The sequence below is a fragment of the Nicotiana tomentosiformis genome, chromosome 6 (assembly GCF_000390325.3).
Source record: "Nicotiana tomentosiformis chromosome 6, ASM39032v3, whole genome shotgun sequence".
In the NCBI taxonomy this organism is placed as follows: Eukaryota; Viridiplantae; Streptophyta; class Magnoliopsida; order Solanales; family Solanaceae; genus Nicotiana; species Nicotiana tomentosiformis.
In genome coordinates this window covers 38,988,626-38,996,773 of record NC_090817.1, presented here as the reverse complement: position 1 = coordinate 38,996,773, position 8,148 = coordinate 38,988,626, and positions in this window count along the sequence as shown.

Below are 8,148 nucleotides of genomic sequence, written 5' to 3'. Positions count from 1 at the left end.
TGTTTGATAAGGAAGATGGCCAGCATGGAGAAAGGTCTATGCACCATCACCACGTGGGACAAGTTCAAGGCTTAGCTCGAGCAGCAATTCTCCCAAATAATGTCTTGTACGGGGAAAGGTTCAAGGTCTATGTACCGTACAAACTTAGGGAGTTGAAGAAAACATGGATCATATGTGACTATGTCAAAGAGTTCATCGCCCTTATGCTTCAAATCCCCAACCTCACCAGTGATGACTTGCTGTTTCACTTCATGGATGGGTTGCAAAATTGGGCTAAGTAGGAGTTGCAATGTTGGCAAGTCGTAGATATAGTCCAAGTCATAGTGGAGGCCGAATCATTGATGGATTTTGGGCATGACAAGCACCACAAAGGAAAAGGAAAGAAGTCAAAGGTTAGCAATGTCCAAAGTAAGGGAGACCGTGGCAAAGGCAAGAGACGCAACAACAACACTCCAAGACTCAAGATGCCAAAAATTCGAGTGGCCACCAAGGATACGCCAAGAGGAAGGCGCATGCCGAGAAGAAGGGATTCTACATATGAGGAGGGTCGCACAGCTTTAGGAATTGTCAGGCCTAAAGAGCGTTAGCGCCAGAGAAGGAGCAGCAGCAAGGAGAGAGTTTGAAAACTGCACAGTTGGGTATGATCGAATTATGTGCTGCTATCACGAAGCAAGCCATCCAACCTATTAAGAATAGAAATCAGTGTGTAGATATCACCATCAACAACAAGCCCCCTCGTGCAATGGGGGACACTGGAGCGACTCACAGTTTTGTGACTGAGGATGCAACAAAGAGACTAGAGTTAAAGCCCACTCCAACCAACTCCCGCATCAACACTGTGAATGCCGAGGCCCAAAATACTGGTGGGGTAGCTAATGAAGGTGGTGTCAAATTGGGCAATTGAAAAGGTATGTCAAACTATACCGTTACCGCTATTGATATATTTGACATCATTCTGGGGCAAGAGTTCTTTAGACATTGTCATACTTTGATCGACCCCTACCTCTAACGTCTCTTGGTGATGGAGCGAAAATGAGCTTTCATGGTTCCTAAAGTGACTATGTCAGAGTGATAGGTCCAAGCACAACATTTTTCTATGATAGTTGTCAAGGGGATAAAGAAGGGGGAGCCAACATTCGTGGCAACCATTGCAAGTCTGGAGGAAGAAACAGGTTCCCCATAGACACTACCGCCTTGCGTCGATAAGTTGCTTGAGGATAAAGAAGATGTTATGCCCGAGTAGCTACTTAGGCACGTACCTACTAGGCATGAGGTAGATCACAAGATTGAGTTGGATCTAGGAGCTAATAAACCCGAATTTGCCCCATATCGTATGGCACCACCCGAACTGGAGGAACTCAAGAAACAATTGAAAGAGCTACCAGATGCTGGTCATATCTGCCCATTAAAGGCACCTTTCAGCACACCAGTGTTGTTCTAGAAGAAGAAGGATAGATGGTTGAGCTTATGCATAGACCACTGGGCACTTAATAAGGTCACAGTGAAGAATAAGTTCTTAGTCCTGCTCATTGCCGACTTGTTTGATAAAATTGTGTAAGCCAACTTCTTTAGCAAGGTGGATCATCACAACAACTACTACAGGTTACTATTGAAGAAGGGGATGAGCCAAAGACAACATGTGTGATGAGATATGGAGCCTTTGATTGGTTGGTGATACCTTTCGGATTAACCAATGCACCGGCTACATTTTTCACCCTTATGAATAGGATTTCTCTTCCCTACCTTGATCAGCTCATAGTAGTCTACCTAGACGGCATAGAAATCTATAGCAACACCTTGGAGGAGCACATGGAACACTTAAGAAAAGTTTTTCAAGACTTGTGAGAGAATCAACTATACATCAAGAGGGAGAAGTTTGAGTTTGCACAATCAAAGGTTCATTTCTTTGGCCATGTCATTAGCAATGGTGAGCTACGTATGGATGAGGCTAAGGTATGTGCTATCTAGTAGAGGGAAGCACCTACCAAGGTAATCGAGTTGAGATCCTTACTTGGTCTTGTTAACTACTATCGTCGGTTCATCAATGGATACTCATTCAAGGCCGCACCATTGACTGAGTTGCTAAAGAAGAACAAGCATGGGTTTGGATGGAGCATTGTCAAAAAGCGTTTGAAGGCCTTAAGGCAGCTGTAATGAAGGAGCCAGTCTTGGCGTCACATGATTTTGCCAAAACGTTTGAAGTACATGCAAGTGCCTCAGACATTGTCATTGTGGGTGTCTTGATTCAGGATAAGCATCGTATAGTGTTCGAGAGCCAAAGACGGAGCAGCGTTACACGGTACAAGAGAAATATATGACTGTCATTGTGCATTGCCTTGGTACATGGTGACATTATTTGCTCGGGTCGAGGTTCATGGTCAAGATCGACAATGTGGTCACTAGCTACTTTCAGCCATAGAAGAAGCTCACACCAAAGCAAGTTAGGTGGCAGGATTTCTTGGACGCGTTTGATTATGTGCTAAAGTATAAGTGGGGCAAAGGTAATATTTTAGGCCTGGTAAATTTTGCCAAGAAAATAATATTTCATGGTACCGGACTAGGCTTATGTGTTTGAGGATTATAGAAATTCTTCTCACTATGTGTTTGCCAGGAAAATAATATTTCATTGGGTTGAACAATGCACAGGAAAGTAAAGGAAAATTTTTGCCGAAAAAGTGTGTTTATGCGGTCCATTATGCGACCGCATAATCACTCTGCGGTCCGCATAATGGTCGCAGAAGTGAGAAGGAGAGGGCTATTCTGGAAGAAGCTATGCGGTCGACTATGCGACCGCATAACTGTTATGTGGTGCATTATGCGACCGCATAACAGTTATGCGGACCACATAGTGACCGCATACACAGGCAGTTCGTTTGGCTATTTTGTAACCAATTATGCGATCGATATGCGGTCGCATATGCGATCGTAGAACCTGTTCCGGAGCTTTATTTTTGGATTTTAAAAACCCGACCCTATTTCGTTAAATACACTCTTTGGGTCATTTTTGAGCTATTATCTGGCATTTTAGAGTGAGAGAGGGTGCCCTAGAGTGAGAAGGTGTTCTCCAATAATTGTTCTTCAATTCTTACCCAAGTTTTGGAAGATTGAGAAGGGAAACTCACTAGGCCTTCATCCTAGAGGTAAGATTCTACACCCTAACCTTCAATTTCGAATTTTGTGTAGGAATGGATAATAAGCAAGATAATTTCTGGGCAAGAGGGTTGGTTATTTTTCATGCATATGTTATCAAGGGGTGTAGAAAGATTGTTGAGCTAAAAATGGTAAAGGTTGGGTTTTTGGATGATGGAATCCTCCATAAAAGGATCTTGAAACCTTAATGCACATCTAGTGTTTGATAAAATGCTCAAATAAGCTAGAACCATGATCATCTTCCTAATTTTGGTTTAATTTGTTATATTTCTAAAATAGATTGAAGTTGCTAAAAATTTCAGAATATTTAGAGTGTAAGGAAGCTCAAGTGAGGTATGTTGGCTAAACCCTTTTTTTTAGAGTTGGAATTCTCATTATCCTTGTGAGTTCCGAGATGTTGATTATAAATCGAGTATTTCGATAAGTTTTGTGATGAAGATATATGTTCAATTCGTATTTCAAATGCTCTTATCATATTGCATTATAAATTGAGGATGTGTCCCAAACTATGGATTACGTATCCACATGTTATAATTTCAAGTCGTGATTTATGTGAAAGGTATTATGCCAAGTTATGTAGAGATTGTGATTGTGATACACCTCTACCCGCATACATTGGGGTGAGGCGGCATGACCGCTTTGTGTGGGGATTATGGTATAGAGATTGTGATTGTGATACAACTCCACCCGCATATATATATTGGGGTGAGGCGGCATTACCGCTTTGTGAAGAGATTATGATATTATTGGACTCAACCTCCACCCGCTTACATTGGGGTGAGGTGGTATGACCGCTTTGTATTTAGTTTTGGTATTGTTGTGGCACCACCACCCGCATACATTGGGGTGAGGCGGCATAGCCGCTTTGTGTAAGTTCTTAGTACTGTGGCTATATATCCACCCGCATACATTGGGGTGAGGCGGCAGGCCACTTGATTAGAGTTGTGGTATTGTACGTACACCTCCACCTGCATACATCGGGTGAGGCGGCGGGGCCGCTTTGTGTGAAGATGGTTACATAGGATCTCATCTTAAATCCTATAAATGTTGTTGATAGCTTTTAATTAGCTTGCTATGTTTGAGACAGTTATCTATATTATTCTATTTCCGCACTGGTTCATCATAATTATCTTGTATTTCTAAATTCTTAAATTGGTGTTTAGTTTTCATACTAGTACTATTCGACGGTACTAACGTCCCTTTTGCCAGGGGTGCTGCATCTTTAAATGGATGCAAGTGGTTCCACAACAGGAGACATTGATCAATGATAGCAATACACCTTCTTCCCAGCTGACTTGGTGAGCCCCACTTTATCCCAGGGTCATGTATCTTTTGTTCTTTATGTATTATGGTTGAGGTATAGCCGGGGCCTTGTTGCCGGCACTATCATTTTACTCTTCTTTATCTACTGAATGATCGGTCTCAACTCAGGAGGAAGAACTGGTAATAGACACAAAACCATCCATTCTGGCTCTATATTTGTTCGAATAAAATGCTTAGCCAATTCCACGCGTCTAACCAAAAAGTCCTTTCTTCTTCCAACTTTTCGATCTTCCCATTCATTCCCTGTGTGCCCTTCTTCCCCCAATTCTTCCCATTCTACCAACGAATTCTCTATAATAATTCGTAAATCTAGATCGGCTAATTGTTCTCGGATAGCACCTGCGCCAGTAGAGATTTCTCGATTGCGAAATGTATCGAAACCCTGGGTAGTAAAAAAAAGTGGGATGCTGTATTTCCAAGATTGGATTTCATATTCGAATATCCGTAGACATAGTGTGGGTTGTGTACTGGTACTGAGAAAGACAAACTATGCTATTTTGTGGTTGTATTACTTGTCCATTTGAGACTTTAAAAATGATGAAACTTATGGTAAGAAATTGGTAATTGCAGACACGACCACTTTATTGTTTAATTAAGGAAAACATATATTTTCTTTATTCATGAATGAGTTTTGGTAGAAGAAATCTAACAGGCTTGCTTGGTCGGGTTCACTCGGTTGAGCGCCGGTCGCGCTCCACGGTTTTGGGGCGTGACAAACTTGGTATTAGAGCCTAAGGTTTTAAAGTGTCTTAGGATGTCTCGGAGTCGTGTCTAGTAGAGTCTTTATTATCGGTGTGTTGTCGACCACATCTATAATTAGGATGCTACATGGGCATTTAGGAATAATACCCTTCTTTCATGTTCTTGATCGTGCGATAAAGCTGGTGGTAAGATTGTTCCTCCTTTAACTCCTGCGTTGCTCTAATTTTCAGTACATGGCACCTAAGAAGAAGGCAAGAACTGGCCAAAGAGCCAATGTCACCCCAGGAGTGACAGTTGACCCTATAATTGATGATGCGGGTGAGCACCTGAGGAGTGAGGATATTCCACCAGTTACTACACTGCCTGACTCTACTACAACTGATCAGACCGCACATGTCCCTACACCTACTGAGGGTGCAACGGTCCCTCCAACTTATATTCAAGTTCCACCTCCAGCTCCAGCTTCCAATTATGGTGTGTCTGATATTGATATTAGGGGAGCCATACAAATGTTGACACAGATAGTGGCTTCTCAGGCCCATAGATCGAGTGTTGGGCCTACTTCTTCCAGCCATCCAGGGGAATCTGCTAGTTCCAGGGTGAACAAGTTTCTTCAGTTAGATCCTCCAGTGTTTACGGGTGCTGATCCTGAGAAGGACCCCTAGGACTTCATTGATGAGATGCACAAAACTCTCCGGGTTATGCATGCTACAGAGATGGAGGGAGTAGAATTGGCCTCCTACCTCCTAAAAGGGGTGGCCTACTCTTGGTTTGAGTTGTGGGAGGAATCTCGTGAGGAGGGAAGCCCTCCGGCAAGGTGGGGTGAGTTCACAGATGCATTTATGGATCATTTCTTGCCTGCCAAAACTAAGGCAGCTCGTGCCGTTGAGTTTGAAATCCTGAAGCAGGGTAGTATGAATGCGTGAGAGTACCATATGGAGTTTGCGCGCCTGTCCAAGTATGCTATTCACTTGTTGCCCACTATGGAGGTTAGAGTGCGTCGGTTTATACAAGGTCTTAGCCCTTTGGTTATCAATGAGGCATCTACAGCTGCCTTAAATTCCGATATGAACTCTGGTAAGAGTGTGGCATTTGCTCAAGCCACAGAGACCCGCAAATTGAAGAATAGAATGGAGCGTCAGAGTAACAGCAAGGCCCGGTCCGCGGGCAACTTTGGTGGTTCTTCTGGTGGTGGTGGTGGTAGGTCAGCATTCAGGGGAGCATTTTCAGGACCTTACCAATTATTCACCCAGTCTTCGATGGGTGCACAGTCATCTGGACCCAGTCACGACAACAGGGGATCCCACCAGCCGAGTCGGCCCGACAGAAGGTTTCAGCAGCGGAGGCTTCCATGCCCTAAGTGTGGGAGGGTGCACTTTGGGTCCTGCTTCATGGACCTACCAGTATGCTATGGGTATGGTGTGAGGGGTCACATTCAGAGAGATTGCCGCTCATCCCGCCGAAATATGGGCAGAGGTGCGGCACAACCAGTTAATTCTGCAGCTACTACATCCACAGCACATCCAGCTCGAGGTACCCCAGCGCCCGTGGGGCGTGGTGCAGCTAGGGGTGGTGCATAGAATTCAGGAGGACCCAGCAGATTTTATGCTATGTGGAGAAGTCGGGAATCAGAGGCTTCTCCAGATGTTGTCACAGGTATATTGACTATGATGTATATGGTGTTATTGATCCCGGTTCCACTTTGTCATATGTCACACCTTATGTTGCTATGGAATTTGGGATAGAACCAGAACATCTTTATGAGTCGCTCTCTGTATCTACTCTGGTTAGTGAGTCTATTTTGGCCACACGGGTTTATAAGGATTGTGTTGTCACATTGCGTGGTCAAGACACCGTGGCCGATCTTATTGAATTGAGAATGGTTGATTTTGATGTGATAATGGGGATGGATTGGCTTTATTCATGTTTCGCCAAGCTTGATTGCCGAACCAGAACTGTTAGGTTCGAATTTCCAAATGAGTCAGTTATTGAGTGGAAGGGTGATGATGTGGTGCCAAAGTGTAGGTTTATTTCCTACCTTAAGGCTACAAAGATGATCAACAAGGGATGTATTTACTATTTGGTTCGGGTTACGAACACCGATGCTGAGGCACATACGCTTGAGTCCGTGCCTGTTATGAATGAATTTCCAGGAGTCTTTTCGGATGAACTCCCTGGGATCCCACCAGACAGGGAGATTGATATTGGGATTGATGTGATGCCAGACACGCATCCTATATCTATTCCACCCTACAAAATAGCACCGGCAAAATTGAAAGAGCTAAAGAAGCAATTGAGAGATTTGTTAGGAAAGGGTTTTATCCGACCAAGTGTGTCACTTTGGGGCGCACCAGTCCTTTTTGTAAGAAAGAAAGATGGGTCGCTGAGAATGTGTATTGACTATCGGCAGCTTAATAAGGTCACAATCAAGAATAAGTACCCATTGCCAAGGATAGATGACTTGTTTGATCAATTGCAAAGTGCTAGGTACTTCTCCAAAATTGATTTAAGATCCGGGTATCACCAATTGAAGATCGGGGAGCGGGATATTCCGAAAATAACTTATAGGACCCGGTATGGGCATTTTGAATTTTTGGATGTCGTTTGGGCTAATAAATGCCCCAGCAGCCTTCGTGGATCTTATGAATCGAGTTTTTAAGCCATTCCTCGACTCCTTTGTGATAGTGTTCATTGACGATATTCTTTTATATTCAGAGTCAGGAGGACCATGCCGATCATCTCAAGGTAGTTCTGCAAACCCTGCATCAGCACCAGTTATATACAAAGTTTTCAAAGTGTGAATTTTGGCTTGAATCAGTCATATTTTTGGGTCATGTAGTTTCTAGTGCGGGAATTAAGGTTGATCCTCAGAAAATTTCAGCTGTGAAGAATTGGCCGAGGCCTACAACTCCAACAGATATTCGCAGTTTCTTAAGCTTAGCTGGGTATTACAGAAAGTTTGTGGAAGGGGTT